At 41.1% G+C, this 24,157-nt stretch overlaps 1 protein-coding gene across 3 annotated transcripts in view; it reads right to left on the reverse strand.

Moving 5' to 3' along the window:
- Positions 1–24,157, reverse strand: part of JARID2 (jumonji and AT-rich interaction domain containing 2) — a 256,135-nt gene that overhangs the window by 183,238 nt on the left and 48,740 nt on the right. The gene's annotated exons all lie outside the window — the stretch shown is intronic.

The following is a 24,157-nucleotide window of genomic DNA, read 5'->3' on the forward strand; positions in this document are numbered from 1 at the left end:
TTCTTTCTTTCTTTTTGTATCGCAATAGCGACTTTGAGCCCTGCTTAACGCTCCTAGGTTAGAGCTGAAAGGCAAAAGAAATCATAATAATAGAACTGCAATATAGCAAGTTCAAAAACCTAAGGTGCATTGATCAAACCGGTCTGATGGGTAAAAACTTTTACACACACACACACACACACACACACACACACACACACACACACACACACACAGAAGCCTGTCTAGGATGCTTCCTTATAACCTCTTAATAAAGCCAGCTGCAAGCCAGAATATAACAACAGGAGGCTGCTGGCAGAAGAAAACAAGGGGACCAGGCAATGGAGGAGGAGACTTGTATTTTAACATCCTCTGGTCAAAGTGCTGCATATCTCACTCCATAAACCTAGCACAAGATCAAACAAATGCAGTTGTGTTTACAACATCCTGAGCAATTTAGGAATCCCAGCAGACACAGCTTCCTCCTTTTCCTTTTAAAAGGTATTGCTCTAGTGAAGCTACTACAGGTTTATGGGTTTATAATCACCATGAGTCAGATTTGCTGCTAAAGGGGATTTAAAAGCAAGCAAGTGATTAGGGGTTTCCGCCTTCTTCGCTATAAGCTTTTCTCCAAAAAAACATGCAGTTGAAAAGAAGCTTTGTTTTAAAATTACAACTCCAAATTCATGAAGCTGTGGTTTCTAGTACCAATCCCCATTTCCCAGCAGTGCAGCAGAATATGCCTCAGATCAGATATTCTCATTTTCAGTCAATTAAAGAAAAGATTCAGAACATGTGGCTGATACAGCACAAAAGTTGTTCCAAGCATCTGTTTTATATATACAACTATGATCAACATTTTAGTTACTTCCATTTGTAACACAAACTCAATTGTTATTATATTGCATTTAGTAAAAGGAAGTATGATCACAGCAAATTTCATTCTCAACAATATAACATTCTGGTTTTGTTGCATTTTCAAAAGAGGACTGCAGTAAAGCAAGTTTAATCTGGTTTTAAAGGTTGTGGACCAGAGTCCAACTCATCAGCTGCATTAATCTTTAGCTATATACATGAACACCAAGAAAGAAATGAAAAAGAGAGATGGAGGGAAGATATTAGAATTTATGGAGGGAAATGAAAAGCGCAAATATCTACTGTGCCATTTGTATAAATCTTAACATCGTTCTAGGAACATTTACAAAGCAATATCCATGATAATACAAAACATTTTGACTTTGTTAAAATAATCAAGTATGTATACTCTAAGCCAGGAAGTTTATGAGAAACTTCTGTAGCATACAACTCTACTTTTGCTTTTAAATGATTTTGTCAATATCCTAAGCAGAAACATACAGAAACAGATACAGAATCTTACCTACTCTATTAATCTTACAGAATAAAGATTTTAAAACTTAAGCAATCTTACTTTTATTTACCTAAATGTACATTAAAATGTTCAATGTGCAGATTTGCAATGTACACAGATCTCTCTGATGTTACGATTTCCATCACTCATGCATATACATATGTATACATTTACATGAATACCAATGATTTCATTCCCTCTTCTGGCATTTAACACTTTGAGACGTTATCCAAGCAGCAGGACTGCATACAGGAAAAGCCAATTCAAATACAATATACTAAAAGCTTGATCTTCACACCTGCTGTGCCAGTAAGTAAGTGAATAGGACAGGGCATACCAACTGCTGTGCTAGCACAGCATTACAAAACATGACATTACACTACTATTTTGAGATGTTAATAGCGGTACTGCACATACAATAACTTGGGTCTAAAAACAGGCATTCTCTATGTCCTGAGAATAATTTAGCAATTAATTTAACAATAAAGCACATATACACATAAGTTATTCTAAACGTATGCTTTATATGGAACTTCTAGGAAAGAAATGGTGAGCTGAAGGGTAGAGCCAATGACTGCAGATGAATGAAGTGCCTGGCAAATGGATCGGCAAATGGATTCCTCTCTGGTTGAGGAGAAGACTATGGATGACCCATAACTGGTCCAGACAGTTTGCTCCTTGCAGGGGCACAGTAAGATAGGGATTCTCCTGTAGGTTTAGAGCTTTAGGACAGAGCTTCCTAACCCTCAGTTCATGGACCGGTACCGGGCTGCAGCATGCCAGCAACCGGTCCGCACAAGCAAGCAAAGCCCCATCTACAGGATGCAGTCAGCACACAAAGCCACGCACTCTCCGGTCCATGGAAAAACCTCTCTCCATGGAACCGGTCCCTGGTGCCCAAAAGACTGGGGACCTCTGCTCTAGGAGACAAGGGAATACCATCTTGTCCTAACTAGTCAGCACTTTTATGGACATAGGGTTAGCATATGGTGCTTTTATTTTCTAAACATTTTTTTACATGTCTTGCTATTAGGAACCTTTGGAACAACAAGGATTGTTTTTTTTACAGCATGAATGGGCTTTGATTCTTTGTGAAAGAAATTTTAAATACAGGCTTAAGAACTTTTTAAGAAATTCTCTCTTTTTTGGAATAAACAGCAAAAGGATGATTACTGTTTTGATTTTGGAAAGTTACAAATGGACTAAGGATCCAGATGGATTTGAAATTAATTATAAAAATCCTTCCCATGGGGCAATGCTGTTGTTTTAAATTGTTTTAAATTATTTTAAAAAGACATGATAGAATTGGACTTTGAAAGTCGAACACTAGGCTTCCGGTTTGCGTGCGTGGCGCTTTCAGACGCGCAGGGAGAGCTCCCTCCCTGCCGTCCGATCTTTCTTCATTGGAGGACCCTGAAAAGGGTTGAAAGTCGCCCTGGAGGGCCGACCACCGCAAGGAGGCCCTCCTGTGATCGTGGAAGGGTGGCAGCCCTCCGCTTGAATCCGGAACAGCTCCTTTTGGCCCGAAGAAGAAGAGACCGTCCATCAACATGGCTGATCATTAAGCCGTTCCCTGCCGAAAGCCAAAAGCACCATCTAGCACAATGAAGCAATCTGGAGGACCTGGGTGAGACCTTTCCTTTCTTATCCCTCTAACTGCCTGCCTGTGGGACTTTTCTGAAAATTTTCTTCCCCCCCCCCTTTTTTTTTTAAAAAAAAACAGCTTTTGTATACTTGGGGGAATAACATTTTAAGCCTTAAAGCGTTTAAGGCTTATAATTAGAATCTTATAATATAAGATAGTATTTTAATAAGTGTTGAATGGTTAAGACAAAAAATCTTTTCTAATAATTGGTGATTTGTTAAGATGAAAACTAGACTTTACTGCTAAATCATAAGAATGATTTGTAATAAACAATGTAAGTTTTGTAGACTATTCTTTACTGAAATAGGGAACTGTAGGTTACCCAAAAAGTAAGCTCTCTTCTGTATATTAGACCACTTTAGAGTATTTTATTGCAATTAGGCAAAACTTAAAAACAGGATTTTGATATGTATTAGTCTAATTATATTGAAAACTTTGTTATTTGATTAGGTCATATCTAGAAATGTATTAACTTGATCACTCTGACTATGTGAAAACTAAGGGAATCAGAGAGGGAATCTTTATTGATGCAACTTGAACTATTTACAAACAACTTGTTATTTGTTACTTTTGACTACCCAACCACCATGTTGCTTCACAAATACATGTGTATGTAAATATTGAAAAACCAATAAATCGAATAAAAAAAGAAAGTCGAACACTAGAGGGAACCAGAAAGAACTGAAGATTACAATAGGCTGTCGGTAAAAGATGCTATGAAGAGGAACATGTTTTACCAGACAAGACTGAGCCTGATCGGAAATGGATTTAAAAATGACAGGGTATTAGAGGGGAAAAGATATTACATTGGATGTACAAATGGAACCGGCTGATGACTTAATAATTATTAAAAGGGATATACAAATAACAAAACTAAGAGAGTGACCTGAATAATTCTCCTATATTGAATTGATAAGAGATGTGTTAAAATTTTTGAAAAGTTTTGTGCAAAGGGACAAAGAATAAATGAGAACAAATCAAGTTCTGGGATACTATTTAAAGTATTAAAGATCAGGATTGTTGTATGTAAAAGGAAAGAATTTCACACTGATTTATTTGACCAACCTTAAAATAAATATCCTGTTATCTCAGACAACCGTTAATATTTTTGTTCCTTAGGAGTGAATGAAGATTATTTAAGGAGTTGTTCCAAGATAAAAGATGATTTATAAAAGATGATTTTTTTTTTGCTGTATTTTACGAAAGGGTGATAAATTACTAAAATTGTTTAGACTTGTTACGATGGAGAGGTTATTTATTTATTTATTTACTATATCCTTTTTTCTTTTCAATTTTTCTTTTTTATTGTTTTCTGCATATTCTATTTTAATTTTTCTTAGCTTGCATTAGTTTCTATCTTTCAATACTTAATACTTAATAAAATTACTTTAAAACAAACATATGCATTATATTAGTCACAATGTGCTGTCAATAATAAAAGGGATTTCAGAGCAAAACAAACAAAATGCAATCCAGACAAACTTATTGGAATTTCACTTCTAATTAATTTGTTCTTATGTTACAAACCAAGACTTTGTATTTTATTTTCTCTGAAATGTTTTAATATCACAATAGATAATGTATGTTAATAGACATATACTGCTTGAATCACAAATCTGTTACAAACTCCATTTTCTGCCCATGTTAAATCCATTTAGTGTGTGAATGCTAAATGGCTTTTCTCAATTACCACATAAAAGATTTTAAAAGCTCCATTTAGTTAACACTGAAAATGTGTAGCATTTTGTCATTTACTGGAGAATACACCAGAAAGAGAATCTGTTCTTTTGCTTATCAACTATTACATGGAAATTTCATCAAATTTTGTGAAAGGAGGGGATCCACTGCAATTAAAATAAAATAAAATACATATTTCCTTTCCCCAAAAAACTGTGCATTGGGAAACGTATGTTTTATTAAAGGTTCAAGCCTTGTTTTTCCTAAGATCATACACACCAATTAAGTTTAAGTTTAAGTTTATTTGATTTCTATACCGCCCTTCTCCCGAGGGACTCAGGGCGGTTCACAGGGCATATATAAATAGCAGTACAAAAATTAAAAAGAGATTAAACCAATGCCCAATTAAAATACAACAACAATAGAATAATAAAAAAAACAATTCAAAAACCCATATTCCCCCATCAGGCCAGACCAGCTAATTCAAATAAGTGGGTCTTCAGCCCGCGGCGGAAGGATCGAAGGTCCGATGCCATCCGGAGCTCAACTGGCAGTTGGTTCCATAATGCCGGAGCACCCACAGAGAAGGCCCTCCCCCTGGGGGCCACCAGTCGACATTCCCTGACCGGAGGCACCCTGAGGAGGCCCTTTCTGTGGGCACGCACAGGGCGGAGGGGAGTTGACGCCGGCAGCAGGTGGTCCTCGAGGTATCCCGGACCCATGCCATGTAAGGACTTAAAGATCATAACCAAGACCTTGAACCTCACCCGGAAGACAACTGGTAACCAATGCAGCTCGCGGAGCAAAGGTGTAACATGGGAGTACCGGGAAATTGTATGGCTTCTGCTGCAGTCAGACAACTCTGGAAACAGACCGCTTTAATAAGTGACAATCAGTGCTACATTCATGATGCTATACATTCAGAAGTGTTATCTTCCAAATCAAACTCAAAATATTGCACAGCTCTACTATTTTAGGATGTTAACTATACATATTTTAGTGGATTCTTCTTCACAACAATAATTTTATTTTACTTAATGTAAAGTGTACTTTTGACCACTGGAAGAGCCAAATTGCTACCGTGTTTCCCCCAAAATACCCCCCCGAAAAAAGACCTACCCTGATTTGTGGGGGTGGGCCTAACATAAGCCCTACTCCAAAAATAAGCCTAATTAGGACCCTGCCCACTCCATCCCACCTGGCTGCCACAATGGGGCAGGAGGCCATGCGGCACATCGCGCCACTGCCGCCACAATAAGGTGAGGCAGGTGGGGGAGGGGGTGGAGCTGCGAGATCTTTTTTTTTCCCCGCTAGAAGTTGGAAGGTCTGAATGAACTTTTTTTAGTCTTACGAACTCCGTTTCCCTGCAGCAGGAGAGAAGCACTCTGGAGCTGGAAAGTAGGTTAGTGTTTAATTTTTTGCTTTCAGGAAGAGGAAGGATGGTGCACCAAGCTCTATAGCAGTGCCAGGAGGAGAAGTGGCAGGAAACGGGACTGCCATTTCCAGAACGGAGATGCGGGGCAATGCAAGGCGGCAATCAAGTGCTCTTCTCTGCTCTGCATTGTTGCGCAGAGCCGTTGCCCTCTCTTTTCTCCATTCTCTCCATTAGTAGCGATGGAGGGCTGGTGGAAGGAGGTGGCAGGGGAGGCTTCCACTGCCTGGTCACGGCGCAAGCCATGAGAGTTGGTGGAGGAGGTAGCTGCTGCCGAGCAGGTGATCTGTGAGGGTGGAGCGTGAAGAAAGCCACTCTAGCGGTGCACAACAGCAGAGCCTTTCGCCATCACTCCTGCCTGGCTCCGAAATGATGGAGAGCAACCAGGCCTACCCCGCCCATCCTCCATATGGTAGCATGGCAGTCTGGCTCAGGAGGGGAGTGAAAGGGAGCAAGGAATGGCCTGGCTGGGGGGGTGCTGCTGAAAGAAGCGGATGCAGGGTGCGTGGGGCAGCTCCGCCCCCTCCCCCACTTGCCTAACCTCATTATGGCAGAAGCAGAGCAATGTGCCACGTGGCCTCCTGCCGTGAGCGGCCGCAGAATTGGGCCAGCAGCCATGCAGGCTCCTGCTAGATGGGGTTGTTGGTGCTGCCGCCACAAGACAAGGCAGGTGTCACGGAAAATATAAGACACCACCCGAAAGTAAGACCTAATGCCTCTTTTGGAGGCAAAAATAATATGACTGGGTCTTACTTTCGGGGAAACACGGTATAATTGTCTATTTCCTATGCTCCTATTTTTCATCAGTTTCTCTGTACAATGATTGTCAGTTTAATAACTACCAATATATGGAAAAACAGAGGAAACCTTATGTACATCACCTTGAACCTGTACAGAAAAGATGAGATATACTTAGTTCTAATCAATAAAATATTTATATTCTGTATTAAAAATTTTCAGAAATACTTTCCTTGTAGAATACTCATACCAAACAGAGCTAAATTTATGATCACCAGAAACTGGGGATTGATTAACAGCTATTGTGATATAAATAACAAAATCCAGATGTACTGGTACTTAGGAAATATCAGTACAGTTCTTTTCTGCCTTCTCCAATCAAAATCTTAATTGTATTTTTTTCATAAAAGCTGCATTTCTGTCCATTTCAAATAAGCAACAGAAGGAACAGTTAACACTCAAAACAAATTACATCATGAGCTTAACTTAGACACAAATTAAATATTCATAAATATCATATGGTATCAATGAGACAGTAAAGTACACTTAATTCTTTCTCAATGAAATCAAAAGGATTTTGTTTTTGCTGGCCATTGTATACTTTCTTTTGTACTGATTTTAAGTACTTACAAATACAACTAATTTCTAACGTGCTATTTCAAAAAAGCCCAAAAAGGTCTATCAGTTCAACTGACACAACAAAAAATAAGATACAGCAAATGAATAGACCACAGGTCTGCAACCCGCGGCTCCGGAGCCACATGCGGCTCTTTCAGCCGTCTCCTGCGGCTCCCAGTCCTCTGCTATGTGCAGTCCAAAAAAAAAAAGTGGGACTAAAAAAGTTCAACCAATCAACTCAAATATGCAGGGTAGGTACATATCTTGCCTTGGCTCCACTCTTCAGTCAAACCCTGTTCTGCGCATGCGTGCATGTACGCGCATGCGCACACATTTTATGCGGCTCCCAGTTTTTCCTTTTGTGAGGGAACCGGTTCCGAGTGGCTCTTTCACTGTTTCAGGTTGCTGACCCCTGGAATAGACCAATATTAGTCTACATTTAAGGACGTAAAGCTGGAATTTTGGAGGACAGCAATACTGTATGTTCCACCTCATCCTTTTCTGTCTCATCAGGGAACGCATTATTGCACAAGGTTTTCAATCTTGTCAAGGACTGTGATCATATTCAAAAATACTTATTCATAGGTCCCTTTTGAAGTATGCTTGTGAATTTGAATTCACAAATTATTTTTATCTACTGGAAGCAAGATCCATTTTTACACCTACTATTACCTTCTTTGTCGATCTGCAAACATTGTTTTATATGCTGGTAAATGGATTCCAAATTATAATAATTAGGAAGTTTTTAATGAATGTGCTGTTATTGTCTGCTTAGTGCATTGCTTGGGAAAACAGATTTAGAGACACTAATGTATCCATAGAATTTGATGACATTTTCAGCTAAAATCCTTCTTTTAAAATTAAACACGTCACAAAGAAGGCAAAATTCTGCAGTGTCACCAAATCCTATGACATGCTGATGATCTCCTATGTAACTTCAGGAATTTAAGAATTTGACAGAATAAAATGATCATTGCCTCAAGTGACATCTTTAGTGACTATCTCACAAAATTTCTCTTGGATCCCTTTACTTGAAAGAGATGTAAACATATGGCCTATCACAAAACTTGGGAACGACAGGTGGAGAAACCTTATGCTCTACATTGTTTTTTAAAAAAGTACTTTATGCTTGCATATTATACAGTCTGCAAAGAAACCTTGTGTGGCCTACCAGGGTTTTTGAAAACTAACCAATCCACTGCCGCTAAATGTCTGCTGCCACCAGGAAAGCTCCACCACAACTACCTAGGTCTTCACAGCCACCTCCACCCTGAAAGACTCTGCTGAGTACCTCCAATGTCTCTAGGCCTTATGGATTCTGTCAGCTGCATTGCAGCACCTCCAAATGCCAAACAGCCAATTTGTGCACCAGCTGATCTTTTGTTGTTGTTGTTACTGCTGCTGTTGTGCCTTCAAGTCAGGGCTGACTACTGGCGACTGCCTGGATAAGTCCCTACAGTTTTCTTGGCAGGATTTCAGAAGTGGCTTGCCCTTGTCTCCTTTGTAAGGCTGACAGACAATGACTGGCCCAAGATCACCCAACTGGATTCATGTTGAAGACACAACTAGAAACTCATTGCCTCCTAAAGGTTCTAATTGGCTCTTTTCCCTCCATGAGTTGTAAAGGCCTGGATAATATGTTCAAATATTAAACTATCTTCTGGATGTGTAATAAAAATATTTTAAATAAATTATGGCATTATGGTTTTTATTAAGAAACTTCTGTTCTCTCCATAGAAAAAGAAAATTCTACTGAAATGCCTAATATTTCACATTGAAACTGTGTATTATGTATGTTTCTTATGTATTGTTAGACAAAACTACAGCAACCTCCAATTAAAGAAAAATGGATTTGTTGTGCCAATAAAAAGTTCTGACATCTGCTTTATGCTATCCTTAATCAGAAAAAAGAGCTTTTTGTCTTGTCATTATTAGGATTTGTCAAATAGGAGTGACAAGTCACAACCAGAGAGACAGAAAAATGAAGCTGTTTAGGTGCATTTCAAACTGTATAATAAACAGTCTGTCAAGTTTGCTTCCAATCCTCTTTCAACAGGGCATTTTTAAAAGGATACTCTGCATACTGCGTGCAGCTCAAGTTAAACAAAAATTTCTCTAACTTCCCAGACCACACACTGAGGCCAACTGATATTGATCATTGATGCTAAAGGGTGTTGCAGTAAAGCTGTAGTTTAAGAATGACATCCTTCATTTCATTGTGACAGTTCTTTTCAAGAGAAAGGTGTTATTCTTTACAGAGTATGCATTCATTTACACCAAAAGCAATAGAAAAAAATGTCCTAGGGATAGGTTTGTGTGTGTGTGTTTAAATAGAAAAAGATGAGCCAATATAATTGATGTGTAATGCAACTTTCAAAAAAAATCCATCTAGAAAATAAAGACTTAAAAGGTTTTAGAAATTAAACATTTAGAACTTAAAAATTTTTATATCAAGAAACAAAATATTACTATTAAATCACAACTTTTGCTGAAAGCAAGTTTACTTGGCTATTATTCTTATTTGATTGCCATAAGACTGTATGTATGTATGTATGCATGTAATGTGAAGGCACTTCTTGTAGAAAAAAGCCACCCTATGGAGATCTTCACCATGCTGCCAAATCTCTAATTGTTATATTTACAATTATTGCAACAAGCTGGGATGAAAACTACTGCCTGTCTCTTTAACTCAAACTCCTATTTGCAGATCCTGGAAAAGGCACAACTCCTTTGCAGAGCTGTGAAAACATACTGCCTAAGCTAGGTGCAAAGCACCTTTGCCAGTTATAGGTTCAAATAAAGCACAATTCTCATTTCCAGTATGGTCCTAACAGCTCTTTCAAACTTAAAAATAGTTTGGAATTCAAAACAGTTTACACACTTCTAGTTATCACTGATATATAGAGACAAAATCTAAGAGACAAAAATTGGTTGCTAAACAAATGTCATAAACAAGCGGACATTTAAGAAACTGATTCTCACAAATATGAGGATGTGTTAACGTTAGCATTAAATACTAGGTATTTAACAAAACGAGCCTTTTTTTAAAAAAACCTATTACCGTATATACTTGAGTATAAGCCGACTCGAGTATAAGCCGAGACCCCCAATTTTACCCCCAAAAACTGGTAAAAGTTATTGACTCGAGTATAAGCCGAGGCTGGGAAATGCAGCAGCTGGAGGCTGGATCCCCCGAAAGACGTCTCTGCTGAGATGAGAGAACGGGGTGGCAAGCCGCCGAGAGAATGGGGCGGTGGAGTGCTCCGCCGAGAGAATGGGGCGGCTTGCTGTTCTCTCGGTGCAGCACGGCAGAGGCTGGATCTCGCAAAAGAAGTCTCCGCTGAGCAAGAGAATGAGGCGTCTCAGCGCCCATTTTCTCGGCGAAGACTTCTTTCGGGGGATGCAGCTTCTACCGCCCCTTTCTCTCAGCTGCCCAGTGGAACAGCTTGCCACCAGAAATCAAGAGTGCTCCATCACTGGAGGTTTTTAAGAAGAGACTGGACATTCACCTGTCTGAGATGGTATCGGTCAGTGGTGGCGAAACTTTTAGAGACCGAGTGCCCAAACCGCAAGCCAAAACCCACTTGTTTATCACAAAGTGCCAAGGCAGCATCGGCATTCTGGTGCCCTCGGGGAAGGGGACAGGGAGGCGCCTCTGAGTGCCGCCTCTGGCACAAAAAAAAAGGGGGAGCAAAAAATGGGCCACCGTACCGCAAGGCACAAAAACGCCAACCGCCGCGCCGCAGGGTGCAGATACAAGGCACCACACCACGTGAGAACGGGGCTGGGCTAGTGAGTATCACGCAGGCACTAGCCCCGCCCCCTTTGCAGCATGTGCCTGCTCGTGGCCCCGTGCGCGCATGCACGCATGTAAAATGCTTCCCCCTCCCTTTTCTTCCAGTCCACCAACCGACAAGGACCTGCTGCTGGCAGCGGTGGTGGCGCACGTGCCAACAGAGAGGGCTCTGAGTGCCACCTCTGGCAGGCGTGCCATAGGTTCACCACCACTGGTATAGGTCCTCCTGCTTGAGCAAGGGGCTGGACTAGAAGACCTCCAAGATCCCTTCCAGCTCTATTCTATTCTATTCTATTCTATTCTATTCTATTCTATTCTATTCTATTCTATTCTATTCTATTCTATTCTATTCTATTCTATTCACTTTCTATATTTCTATTCTATTCTATTCTATTCCATTCACTTTCTATATTTCTATTCTATTCTATTCTATTCTATTCTATTCTATTCTGTTCTGTTCTGTTCTGTTCTGTTCTGTTCTACGTTCTGTTCCATTCCATTCCATATTTTCTATTCCATTCTGTTCCACTGTCAGAGCCCATCGGAGGCAACCCAGTCAGCCCAAACAGGAGTTACACTAAGGCTACGCAGCCTCTCCTCTCAACCTGAACCCATCCTTACCTTTCCTTTTATCTGCATCCTATTTTTAACTGCCGGCTCTGCCCTGCCCTATTTTGTCCTTGAGCACTCGTGAGCTCATCAAGAACAGAAGGTAACCGTGGGGGGAAAGGCAGGGCAAGATCTGCAAGATCCCCATTTACATTTGACTTTGCCATCCCATCTGGTTCGAGATAACACATCACACACACACACACAGAGAGAGAGAGAGAGAGAGAGAGAGAGAGAGAGAGAGAGAGACAGACAGACAGACAGACAGACAGACAGACAGACAGACAGACACGCACACCTCAGCAAAAAAGAAAGAAAGAAAAAGAAGTAGTAGAAGAGGCAGAGAGCCCCTGTGGGTAGGAGTGAGGATGGGGAGAAACAGCAAGAAGACCGGGTGGGGTGGGGTGGGTTAATCACTAAACCTTCCAGTGTTTAACCAAAGCAGCTTTTGCATTTGCCTCCGTTTCCCTGCTGAGTAAAGCCAGACAGGAGGAGAGCAGTTACACACAAAGAACTGGGTTACAAATAAAGGTAACGGCAAAGAAAGTCTGTGTTAGAACCCTTGAAACGACAGGCGATCCCACATGGTGAAAAGAAGCGCGTAAGCCAAACTTACTCCCCTTCGGAAAGGCGCATTTACCGCGCAATCCCAGGAACCCTAAAAAAGGAAGCCCGGCCAGCAAAAGAGCCTGGGGATCCGAACGAAAGGCGGCGGTCCCTGCAGTTGAACTAAGAATGAAAAAGATGGGAAGTGGCTGCTTCTTTAAAAGCTCTCTTCTCTCAGGGATGCCCGAGATAGTGAATTGCAAGCAGAAATGAATTTCTCCTTCCGTTTCTGATCCGCGCAAACACCCAAGCGTGAACGCCATCACCTGATAGCTTGGGTGCCTGTTCAATTCGTTTGAGAGAGAGAGAGAGAGAGAGAGAGAGAGAGAGGGGGGGGGGGGGATGAGGAAGAGGATGAGGATGAACGAATTTTGCAGCGCGTTTGCTTTCAGCTTTCAATGAAGAAGGGAATGTTCTCCACTTCTCGCCTCAACTTTTTCTTTCCTCAGGAACCAGAGGCAAGGGCTTTCTGTTTGTTTGTTTGTTTTACCACGAGTTGACAGTTGGGCAGAAACCAGAGGGGGGGAAAAAGAGTTTCGGGCTTCGTGGGAACCGAGGAAGCAAAACAAGATGCAAAGTCTAAAATCTATAGGCTCATAAACCACCCCGGTTTCTTGAAACAAACCGGGATTTCTCTACCCCAACCTTGAAACCATGGATCGAGTGAATCTCTTTACCGAAGAATGTGATGAACGGGAGAAGGTGAGTCTTCGCCGAGAAAATCTCAGCGCCCATTTTCTCGGCGAAGACTTCTTTCGGGGGATGCAGCTTCTGCCGCCCCTTTCTGTCAGCTGCCCAGCTGAGAGAAGGGGGTGACAGAGGCTGGATCCCCCGAAACAAGTCTCCGCTGAGACGAGAGAACAAGGCGTTTCTTTCTCCCCCCCCCCGCTTTTGCCGCTTTTGTGTGTGCGTGTGTGTGTGTGTGGCCCATCTGCAAAGCTGCCGAGGAAGGAGAAGCAGGATACTGGTTGGGTGGGGGAGCGGCAAAAGCGGGGGGGGGAGAGAGAAACGGCTCCGCCTTTGGTTCCCCCTCCTAAAGCACAGGGGCGCTAGAGAAAGTTTGGAGTTGGGTAAGGAAGCGCAAAATTCAGGAAGAAAAGCGGGGCGGCGGGCGAACGGGAGACCTGTACAAGGGGGAAGGGGAACTCTCTGCTTTTGTGCGTGCGTGCGTGTGTGTGTATGTGTGTGTCCCATCTGCAAAGCTGCCGAGGAAGGAGAAGCGGGATACTGGTTGGGTGGAGGAGGCAGTGGCGGCGGCGGAGGCGGCCGCAGCACCGGCAGCCTTCTGCTTTTGCCGCTTTTGTGTGTGCGTGTGTGTGTGTGGCCCATCTGCAAAGCTGCCGAGGAAGGAGAAGTGGAGGAGGCAGTGGCGGAGGCGGCCGCAGCACCGGCAGCCTTCCGCTTTTGCCGCTTTTGTGTGTCTTTGTGTGTCTCCTTCCTCGGCAGCTTTGCAGATGGGACACACACACACACACACACACGCACACACAAAAGCGGCAAAAGCGGAAGGCTGCCGGTGCTGCGGCCGCCTCCGCCGCCGCCACTGCCTCCTCCACTTCTCCTTCTTCGGCAGCTTTGCAGATGGGCCACACACACACACACACACAAAAGCGGCAAAAGCGGAAGGCTGCCGGTGCTGCGGCCGCCTCCGCCGCCGCCACTGCCTCCTCCACCCAACCAGTATCCCGCTTCTCCTTCCTCGGCAGCTTTGCAGATGGGACACACACACACACACACACACACGCACGCACGCACGCACAAAAGCAGAGAGTTCCCCTTCCCCCTTGTACAGGTCTCCCGTTCGCCCGCCGCCCCGCTTTTCTTCCTGAATTTTGCGCTTCCTTACCCAACTCCAAACTTTCTCTAGCGCCCCTGTGCTTTAGGAGGGGGAACCAAAGGCGGAGCCGTTTCTCTCTCCCCCCCCCCCGCTTTTGCCGCTCCCCCACCCAACCAGTATCCCGCTTCTCCTTCCTCGGCAGCTTTGCAGATGGGCCACACACACACACACACACGCACACACAAAAGCAGAGAGTTCCCCTTCCACCTTGTACAGGAATGAAAGGCCCCCCGAAGGAAGCCCAGCCTCTTCACCGCACCGATCCGCTGAGGAGGAAAAAAGCTTATTTCTATTGCCACGTGCAAACTAAATTAAAACAACTTGGGAAGCTCGCCCGTGGGCTGCATTTAGAAGGATTTGGGGGCTTTTGTGATTTGCTTCGCCTACAAGTGCCTTAACCACGACTAGCCCATGGCTCCAATTCAACAAAAAACGCTCTCTCGGTGCCTTCCAGATGCGCGAAGGTCACCCTGACTACAACCAGCCTGGGATTTGGAAAGGCTTCCCAGGTTATTGGGACAGACTGGCTTGAATACTTGGGGTAACATTTTTCAGGAGGAGGATCCTTATGTCCACCCCAATAGGGCATCTTCCCCTCACAAATCTTCCCTTCCCTTCCCTTCCAAGCGGGAGCCCCGCAGCAAATGACCCAGCGTTTGGACAGCGTGTGAATGGGTGAGCGTCGCCGTCCCCAAACAATGCAATTCCTTGCAGCGATGCGGACAAGAGGGAAAGGAAGCCCAGCGGCCAGACTGCGCTCCCGCCCTGCCTCCCCAAGGGCTCCTAATGGCTTGCTGCCCCGCGTGAGCCCGCTGGCTGACGCTGGCTCGTCTCTCTCTCTCTCTCTTCTTTCCTCCCTCCCTCGGTCTCCCCCTCCCCCTTTTCCGGCTCAGCCCCACGTCACCAGGAGACCAAAACGGGGACATCATGGCAGAGCGGAGGAGACACAGGAAGCGGATCCAGGTACCGGGCTGGCTTATCTCCTCCCTCTTTTCGCAACCGCTCTGCGGGATGACTTTCCCTTTTCCTTCTGGCTCACCCCCCCTCCCCCGCCCAGTCACCCTTCCCTCCCTCCTCCCCCTCCGCCTCCTCCGAGGCCGCCGCCAGTCAGCATCTCTCCTACCGTTTTTGCGGCTTTTCCGTCGCCCCCGCCGCCGCTCCCCCTTCCCCACAGAGCCGGCCGCATCCAGCGCCTTCTTCCTCTGGAGGGAAGCACCGAAGCCTCGGCCGCGCGGAAGTCCTCGGTAAAAATTTTTTGTTGACTGGAGTATAAGCCGAAGTGGATTTTTTCAGCCCAAAAAGTGGGCTGAAAAATTCGGCTTATACTCAAGTATATACGGTAATTCAAATATAGATGCAATCTACACTAGCCAAAGTATATCTTAAAAGAAGCCACTGTTGCTTTTATTCTTAGCTAAAACTGGCCATCTGGCTGAAAATTATAGAAAATTATATTTGAAAATACCTGGAAGGCAATAAACTGGTTTTTTTAAAATAATAGGCACTACAAGAGCAATAATTACAGTGATATTTTAATGAACAAATCAAAAACATTTCAAAATAGTCTGGTCTTCACCCACATAGGAAACCAGCATTTTATTTAGATCACTATTTTTCAAATTTGGCAACTTTAAGATGTGAGGATTTCAACTCCCAGAATTCCCAACCCAGAAGTTGAAGTCCACATCTCAAAGTTGCCAACTATGAAAAATACTAATTTAGATGCTTTGTTGTTGTTAGTTGCAAAGTCGTGTCCGACCCATCGCGACCCTATGGACAATGTTCCTCCAGGCCTTCCTGTCCTCTACCAATTTAGATGCTAATCTTCAGCAAAGAACACAAGATAAGTGACAGGGAACAAAGGCCATGTGAAGAACAAAAGACCCCAAACTGGCTAGAATGTTTGCCAAAACTGTACATTTCAAGCCCACAAGTGATGTGTTAATTTCATGGTTAACACAATATGTATTTTTCAGTAGCTAGGTTAAAAGGGTACACCTGTTTGCTAAACAAATTTACTGGCTTTTAAAAAAAAATAAAGGAAAAATTTGTGTAAATAATGCAGAACTTGTTTAACAAATAATCGGCAAACAAGTGCCTAGCAGAAATGCAATAATTGTCTGTATTTATATAAATATTTCATTTTTAGCATTTTCAAAATAAATACTGGAAGAAATACAAAAATATAAATGTGTAATCTGAAATTTAGTGGTATATACTAATGTGGAAAGTATGTGTGCAGCTTCAGTCCCACACATCTTATTCCTGCTGCATAGAACTCAGTAGCTAATTTTTTTGTTGCCCAGGCCCAGAATGGACTTCCAGAAGCAGCATCTACCCAGGTTGTTCGCATATTTGAATCCCACCACTGATAGAACTCCAACCATAACTAAATCTCAACAGGCAGAATGAGATCTATCCCAATTAAATGAGCATATTGCACTGCAGTCTTAGTTTTGTTACTTCAATCCATTCAAATATATTGGTCATCAAAAAAAATATTAAAAATTGGGAAGGAAAAGAACTAAGAGGGAAGGACAAATATCAATGTTTTAGGAATTCCATATTGTAGTTACATTCAACTAAAAACATCAACATTCCTCAACGCTGAGCTCTGTATTTCATCTCAATTAAAGCAAAGAAATGGGACATGGAAAATTCAATGTTATTTGTTGTCTAGAAAGGTCTTTTTAATATTCATTTTTGTAGTCCTATTTGCTTCAAAATATTTAAATATAACAAAACATTTGCCAGATTGTAAAATTATACTATGAATGTTCTAAATAAAGTCTCCTTTTTACTTTATTATTTTGTGTGCCACCCATCTCGCCACCAGGCGACTCTTTTCCATGTTTGAAACTTGTTCAATATTAGAAATGCATTATCAGCACATCCGTTGGGAGTTCTGAGTCTTGTCTATGACAGAAAGACAGATAAAGAAAAAATCCTTAATACCTTAATATCTGCTATTCACTGGCAAAAAGGAAGATGCAGAATGAAACATTAGAAAAAAATCTTTTCTGTGTTTTACTAGCAGCATTCTTATTCATAATCGCGTTATCAACACCAACATCCTTTAAAAAGGACTGAATTCAAGCTGAACACTGATTCAAAAGAAGACACTATGGGGCGGAGGGGGGAAGACAATGGAAAAATAGTTCTTTAGATATAAAGTCTTAGTTGCCTACAATCTGAATTTTAAGCAGTACATTGTTCAAATGGTTTTCATCTGGAGTGCAAGAACACAACTTTATTTCAAAACAAATTTTGTAATCAGATGATGATTTTAAAAATCTGAGAACACAATCATAATATTTAGCATTATTTTAAAGGGAGGCATCGTGTTTATCTTGTGTTGACGGAAAGGGCCTATTTAAATTTTTAAGCTCACCCCAATAAGTGTATAATGCAGACTATCAGTTAAAGCCAATTTTAGTAACTTTTCCTCACTGCTATCTGTCTCTGATGCCCGTAATTAACCCCTGCTTAATCTTATTTTACAGGTAATTCTTCTGGAATCAAGTCCCTCTACAAACCTCTAAAACAAATCATCTAATTTATGAGGAAGTATTTTAAGCTGTTCTTTAATACAAATATTTAAGTAACCAGAACTTAATCTCCTCCCTCCCTCCATTTCTCAAGACTTAGCAATCTTTCAAGCAATGGGCACCACTGTGTGATTTCTTATGATACCATACATGCCAAAAATTAAAAATTAAATTCAAACAAATGTTATTTTTAAAGTAATCACCAACATCTGATAAGATCACAGAAATCTAATTATATATGGCTACCTCATGAAATTTTGTCTATTTTTACATACTGTATATAAACAATATAAGCACATATACATATCAAACAAATTTTGAAGTGTATTTTGGAGATCAGTAGATATTATCTAGTGATGCTGCAGACACCAGAAACATATACATTACAAATACAACACCAAGAGAATTCCACATCAAGTTTACACATTTTGAATCAGTACTATGAATAGGCATTATCCAATTATACATTCAGCCACACTAATTAAATTTATTTTCTCTAATAATGGTACTTTGTGTCTACTCTATAAACTCATTAACCCAAAATATTGAAGAAATTACATTCCATCTATCAACATATTGCTTAGGTAGTTCAGCAACTGCTCAACTGCTCACTTTTGACAAAAATGTGGGAAACATTCTAATTGAAAAGTTATATATCTGTCTTTTAACTACATTCAATTTCCAAGTGAATTCCTTGATTATTTATTTATAGAACAGCATATGGCAAACCAAAATCTGATTTCCTTCAGGCTTCTCCCTGAATAACTGCTGCTACCAAGAAAACAAGAGTCCACATGAAATTAATTTATTCTTAGCAGCGAATTCTGACATTTATGACAAGATCTATATCAGGAGAAAAAACAATCTAGAACTGGGTTTTGCAGAATAGGCTAGACAGCATTATTTACTCTATCTTTTGTGTATATTTCCAAAAATGTCTTCTCAGATTAACTAATATACAAAAAATATACCCTGGTAGAGACAATAAAAACACTTTGAAGATTTGAAACATAAATTAATCCAGCCAGTTCTTAGAAGTGGAGGAACAGGTTCACATTATGGTTGTGCTAGAAAACCAGCTTCTTCAACTGACTTTGTTTTCCTGTTCCTGCTTCTTTCGGACCAGGATTAACCAACCTTTTTAAAAAGAAGTACATACCTAATCATACTCCAAAAAATGGCATGGCAATAGTAAAAGAACAGATGAGTACAGGAGATAAAATATGAATTACATTTTTTTAAAAAAATATGAATTTAACCCAGTCATGATGTTAAGGCTTAAAGATATGTACTGTGATAACAATTTTAGCGTTACTACTACTGAATTACAACGGGGCATTCAATCTCTGGGTTATCCCCTGCAGAGAGTCTACCTTGTCGTTATTGATCGTGTGCTGAGGAACTTAAAACAATTATTAACAGGCCCCCAGTTATAACCCCTGCAAAGACTGCACCCAACCAAGAATGTTTGTACCAAGCTTTTGAAAGTTAAACTGAGCTGACGTGGCAAACTGTTTTGCAAAGAGGAGGTTAGACCAAAATAATTTATACAAAAGTAAACATTTCCTTGTCGTTGTCCAACATGCTGCCAAAGGAGGAGAAAGGGACAGAATACAAAGGATATTCATTGAATAGAAAAGGTATTGTCGCAGGTAAATTGAACAAAGGTTGTTTGGGGGGGGGGGTTTCACACTGAAAGCAGTGTGTTGAATTTGCACAGAAAAAAATAGCCCACATGGATCAGAATTAGTCCTTAAGTTATTTTGGCTCACTGCCACTAAGAAGCAGATTGCTGCTTTTTGAACCAATTGAACTTTTCAAACAATATCCAACAGCAGTACCAGACAGATTGCTTTACAATTATATAAATGAGAAGCTACCACAGCACCTAACATAGAAGCACGGTTGTTATTTTCTAGGAAATACTGCACTTGACAAACCAATTCTAATACTTACCATATTCCTAAGGATATGGTGGCCCACAATAACAAAGAAAGAGCTGACAAGGAAGGAGAAAATGTCCCCACACCATCCTCGAGCAACATCTCAAGGCTGAGGCTGCTACTAAGAACTGCAACTAGCGTTGAGCTCCTCCAGGACTTTGCTCCACTTAGCTTGATTCTGTCCAGCTGCAATGCTATAAGTATAACAAATTCCCACATAAAGCCAGGCTGCAAGGTTCTGACAACCACAGCCTTGCTTTTCAGGTCCGTCCCTTTTCTAAAAAAAAAAATAATGACCTACCTCTTCTTGCCTCCTACAGTAGCTAGCTTGAAATACTCATTGAAGAAATAAAAAAACAAATATTTGCCTTAAAGCCTGCCCAAACAATTAAAGTTTTTTTTCTGGTCAATATGGGGGAAGAGGCATTCTACCCATTGCTGTCCCAAACTCCTTCTACATTACTAGTTGCAGACAGCCATGGCAATTGACCTATTGCAGGGGTAGGCAACCTCGGCTCTTTTATGACTCATGGACTTCAACTCCCAGAATTCCTGAGTCAGCATAGCTGACTCAGGAATTCTGGGATTTGAAGTCCATGAGTCATAAAAGAGCCGAGGTTGCCTACCCCTGACCTATTGCAAAGGGAGGGATACCAGGGGAATGCATTTCATACCAATATACTTTTCTTCAACTTAAGGACGGAAAGAAAACGTACAACCATTGATAAGAAGAGCATGAAAAGACAGAGATGGAGGTATGTGTGCATGTACAGAATGTGTGTGTGTGTGTGTATGTGTTTATTCATATTCCTGTTTTACAGTGATGAAGGGGAAGCAGGATTAGATACTCTAATTCATGGATTCCCAATTATGTGGGAAGCAGGTAGGAAAGAAGCCATTCAGGCTTTTCAAAGCACAGAACTGTGGTCAACCACGACAAAGAAAAAGGCTTGGAGTCAAACGCTGCTTCAAAACATGAATACCTACCCATGTTAGGGGTGATTCAACAAGACATACCACAAACCTTTACAAATTTAGTAGCAACATTCTTCAGGGGACTTAGTGGGGGGGAGAACTCTGAACATTTTAAAAAGCCATTTCATTATTATTTGAAAAGACTTTAATTTTTAATGCAAAGATTCCAAGTCTCTAAAACTTGCTATACGTTCAAAAGTATACTAGTATCACTCTCTCACACAAACACACATTTAGCAAACCTCTCTGTTGCTGAACATTAGACTATCACAATCTAGGGTTACATTCAAGGACTGATGCTTTCATGTCCATGTGAAAGCTCATTTTGAAAGTAATAGCTTTGAAGTAGTGACTGGAGTGAGATTATTTCCATTATTTTATTTGGGTACCAGTAGACATTTGTGCCATGCCAGTAATGCAACATCTGTCTCTCTCTCTCTCTCTCCCCCTCCCTCTCCAATTAAAACTATATTTCCAAGTTCATGGAGGGGAAATTTGGTGGAGGGCAAAAAAAGCAGTGTTCAAATGCAATCTATGTTTGTAGGCTTTAATGCTTCAATTCTCTTTTCCCCATCTTGAAAGTTCCCTTCTTACTGCAATGTGGTTATTCTACACTGTACGAATACTACTTTTATAGATAATCACTGTAAAGCCTTTGTACTTGTAAAATGTTATCAACGGGTTTTGGCAATATTAACTTTTACTTTAAAAAGTCTCCAGGCTGAGAATATGGACCTTGTGTTGTTAATTACAGAAGGCACTGTAGACTCCCATGTGGTTATATGATCCGAAGTGACCTTTGAATAAGGGAATTATATAGAAAGCTCTCCACAGTTAAAAGCAGAGGGGGGAATGTTGGCTATGAGAAGAACATGCAGTTGATTAGTCCTTCAAGCACCATTCTATAATTGGTTCATAAATTTCACTCAAATGTAAAATGTAATGGGGTCAAAAAACACTATGCTTTAAAACATGTCATCATTCTCCGATTGGCAAATATTTTTCCAACCCTTCAGAGAGAATGCCTATATCATCTTTACATTTATTGCTTTCAATTCCAGGATCTCTCAAAAACATAAGCACACATTGAATCCAGATCTCTGTAATTACATCAGCTAATCAAAAGCGACATGATTATATAGGTCACGGGTGTCAAACTCGATCGTATCACGTGACATATCATGATATATCACGACGTTTTTCTGCCTTTGAAGAGCCAGGGTGGGCGTGGCCTGGGCCGCCATTTTGATACCCTTGATATAGGCAATCTAGGATGTTCAAGTCACTGTGATAAGCCACACCATCCTTTTCTCTCCTTCCCTAATTTCATGTTTTGTGAGCAGGGACCAAAGCCAGTTTAAGACTATAGGATTATAATTAAAAGGAATACTAAATCTAACTTTCCTTCAGGTTATTTATATATTTCTGCAAAACCTGAAAGACTGGCATTACTACTATCAAGTGAATAGAAGCAAAGGAAAGAGGGAATAAAAACAGGAAAATACAATTATCAATTTAAAAATAATAATGGAAAAACCACATTAAATAACTATGGATTTTTATTTTAAAAAACCTCAAATATACCAGCCCTTTTTTTTAAAAAAAAACATAATTATATTCATTAATTTTCTTTGTCCTTCTACATTAATACCCAATAACAATGGTTTACGGATTTATCAAATTATTTTGGAATCAAAAGAAAAATATGGTAATTGAAATATAAGAACTTCATGCATATAACTGTTACAAAGATTATTTAAAATGTTATGGAAGCTCAGGCTCTTTTTAAAAAGATCACATTCTCAATCACCATTTATAAATGGAAATGCTAGCAATTTGTAAGAGAAACAAGGTGATTATTAACATCAAGAGCACTGAGCATTTTCGACAAAAATGGAAAAAGAAACAGAAAAACTGTTTGCATAGCCTAGCTCTACCAATTTAAATATTACGGTAATTAAAAACAGCCCCCAAATCATGCAAGAATCAAATCATCACAGAGAAGAAGAAAATTACACAAATCTGATACCATTAGAAGCTTTCAGCTGCACTGTATCTACAATTCTAACAAAAGCATGTGTTTTATATTTTAGCCATCATAGTTTTTCAAGGAAAGTTCTTGCTTCCTATTAAGTCGAGGGGCATATCAATTGCCATTAAACATAAAACTCCTACCCTAGAAAAGTTGTAACAACTTTGACTACAAAGGCAAAATGTAAATTTACACTGCAGACCACAAGAAATCAGGCCAGCCTTCTGCAACCTGATGGTTCTAAAAGTGTTGGGTGAGAACTACCAGATGGTAACAGAGATAGTCAAGCATGCTAGATGATGAGAGAGTTGTAGTTGCAACAGAGCCAGACAACAAGCTAGAGAAATAGGATTAACATCCATGGCCAGCCTGAAACACAGAATCAAGGAATGAGAGGTTATAGTTCATTAGGTCTGCATGAGATAGGAGAAAAAGGAGACTTAGTTCCACTGAGAATTAAAAAGGAATGACTCAGTAATCGGGTGCAAGAACCGAGAAATAGCTTCTAAAAGCATCCATCACATTCCTGGGTCTTTCAGCGTCATGCCAGCACTACTGATAGTCCTTGACTTACAGCCATTCGTTTAGTGACCGTTTGAAGTTACAATTGGCACTGAAAAAAAGTGACTTATGACCATTTTTCACACTTCCAACTGTTGTAGCCTCCCCATGGACAGATGGTCAAATTTCAGATGCTTGGCAACTGGCTCATATTTATGACAAATTGCAGTGTCCCAGGGTCATGGTGACCTTCTGAGAAGCAAAGTCAATGGGAAAGCCTGATATGTTACCAACTTAACAATGATAGTGATTCACTGAATAACTGTGGCAAGAAAAATCTTAAGGTAAAGGTAAAGGTAAAGGTTCCCCCGCACATGCGTGCTAGTCGTTTCCGACTCTAGGGGCCGGTGCTCATCTCCGTTTCAAAGCCGAAGAGCCAGCGCTTGTCCGAGGACGTCTCCGTGGTCATGTGGCCGGCATGACTAGACGCCAAAGGCGCACGGAACGCTGTTACCTTCCCACCGTAGTGGTCCCTATTTATCTACTTGCATTTTTACGTGCTTTCGAACTGCTAGGTTGGCAGAAGCTGGGACGAGTAACAGGCGCTCACTCTGTTACGCGGCACTCGGGATTCGACCCGCCAAACTGCCGACCTTCTGATCGACAAGCTCAGCGTCCTAACCCACTGAGCCACCGCGTCCCCTAGAAAAATCTTAAAATTGGGCAAAACTCACTTATCTTCTGCCTTGCTTAAACAACAAAAATTATGATTCCAAATCGAGGACTACCTGTATTAGCTTTTAACTGGTAATTCAAGGTTTTAGGAAGGGAAGTTAGAAGAGCAAGGAGAAA

Source organism: Vipera berus (genome assembly GCF_964194415.1).
Source record: "Vipera berus genome assembly, chromosome: 3".
Classification (NCBI taxonomy): Eukaryota; Metazoa; Chordata; class Lepidosauria; order Squamata; family Viperidae; genus Vipera; species Vipera berus.